We start from the raw sequence: 1,954 nt of genomic DNA, 5'->3' as shown, positions 1-1,954 counted from the left end.
GTCCAAAAACATGTTGAGGTTAATTGGTGATTCTAAATTGTCCGTAGGTGTGACTGTGAGTGTGGTTGGTTGTCTGTCTCTAAGTGTGGCCCTGCGATGGACTGGTGACCTGTCCAGGTGTCCCCTGCCTTCGCCCTAAGTCAGCTGGGATAGGCTCCAGCCCCCCCCCCGCGACCCTAATGAGGATTAAGCGGTGTATAGATGATGGATGGATCTTTCATTCATAAGAGTAAATACTCAGGATGGAAGAAACCTGAAACTCTAAAGGAAGGAGAAAACACCTGACAAATACAACAAAACATAGCTGCAACTAGCAGATATTTTCATTATTGATTCATCTACCAAACATTGCATAAAGCAGATGGTGGGGAGGGATAGCTGACAGATTTTTGGCCTCGTCTGTGTTGCTGAAGTTTCGCCATCCATTCTGCAGGGGAAACGTGGAAGTGGAGCATGGGCACTTCGGACTACACAAATTGGGCATCGGATGAGCCGGGGAATGACGACTGCGTCACCATCACCTCCAAAACTAAATTGATGGAGACCCGAAACTGCTCGGACCGTTTCCCCTTCGCCTGCATGACGGAAAACCTGTTGCTAGTAAAGGAGAACAAGACCTGGGAGGAGGCGCTGGATTACTGCCGAGGCCTCACTTCACCCAGCAACCACAGGATTCGCTACGATCTGGTCAGCGTGCAGCCCGGAGATGAGTACGAGCTCGTGATGCAGAAGGTCATTGAGGCCGTGACGGAGGAGGTGGGTTCATGTTGACACGAGATCTGTTTTAGTCAGAGCTGTTGGTTAAAGTTGGACATGCAGTGAAATGAGAAGCCATCTTGACCAAACCTTCCTCTGCGTTTACTTAGTTCGATAACACAAAACAGAAAGAGCCTATTGCAATACTTTATGACGCTGCACCTGTAAAGAGTCTGAATTCTGCTTTTGGCATGTAAAAGGTCTGCAAACTTCCAAAACTCAATGTCAACACCAAAGGAAGGTACAGAAAAGTCTGCTCCTTACCTGCCACATGACCCCATTGGGAATCCAGTTTCTTCTTTCGTTATTTATCTGCGTAACGCCGAAGTAGCAGCTAGTTTGGCTTCGCAGGAACTTCTTCTGCCACAATGTGCTCAGTGCAAGAATTCCTAATTTCAACTGATCATACCATGTTTAGGTGTCGCCCCCAAAACAGTAAGTACAGCATCTCTTTAAACATCAATTATAAAAGCAGGCTATGATGAAAATGCTTGTTGGGCTGCAGGACAAGCTTTAGCTGCAGTACTGTGACCAGCCACTAGGACATATTAGCTTGTTTGTTGTCGTAAAGGTCACATACTTATGGAAGCCGAGAGCGGTCTTTTTCCGCTACTGTTTTTTCTTCACCGTTTTCTCGAGATAACGAGTTAATTTTCTCGTTATCTCGGGATAACAAGAATCGTTTTCTCGTGAAAACGAGATAATTTATCTCAAGAAAACCAACTTCGCTTTCTCGAGATAACGAGATAATTGGTGTTTGTGTTTGCCCGATCGTGCCCGGTCCAGGATGGAATCCCAGGTGTGTGGGACCTCCCACACACCTGGGATTCCATCCTCAGTCACCAGCGGGGGGCCGGAGGACAGACGAGATCGGGCACGAGCGCTTCATTGTAAGTTGTCGTGCCCGGTCAGCTGTTCTCATGACACGTCATGTCGGAGTTCCCGGTCAGCGGTCTATATAAGATACGTCACACCAGGAAGTCCAACAACTTCTGATGAAGGCTGAAGTGACAGCTGAAACTGTCAACGGGATAATTATCTCGTTATCTCGAGAAAATGCCGTTTAAAAAAATGTGTGGCCATGACGCTCTCGGCTTCCGTATATACTGTATCACTTTCTAGCAAATTAAAGTGAGTCTCACATGTCAGCACAATGTGTCTTTCAATATGTTTTAGCTCAAAACACTGCATAGATGGT

The sequence above is a fragment of the Stegastes partitus genome, unplaced genomic scaffold (assembly GCF_000690725.1).
Source record: "Stegastes partitus isolate 25-593 unplaced genomic scaffold, Stegastes_partitus-1.0.2 Scaffold1209, whole genome shotgun sequence".
In the NCBI taxonomy this organism is placed as follows: Eukaryota; Metazoa; Chordata; class Actinopteri; family Pomacentridae; genus Stegastes; species Stegastes partitus.
The sequence above is the reverse complement of the archived record's forward strand: the minus strand, read 5'-3'. Positions refer to the sequence as shown.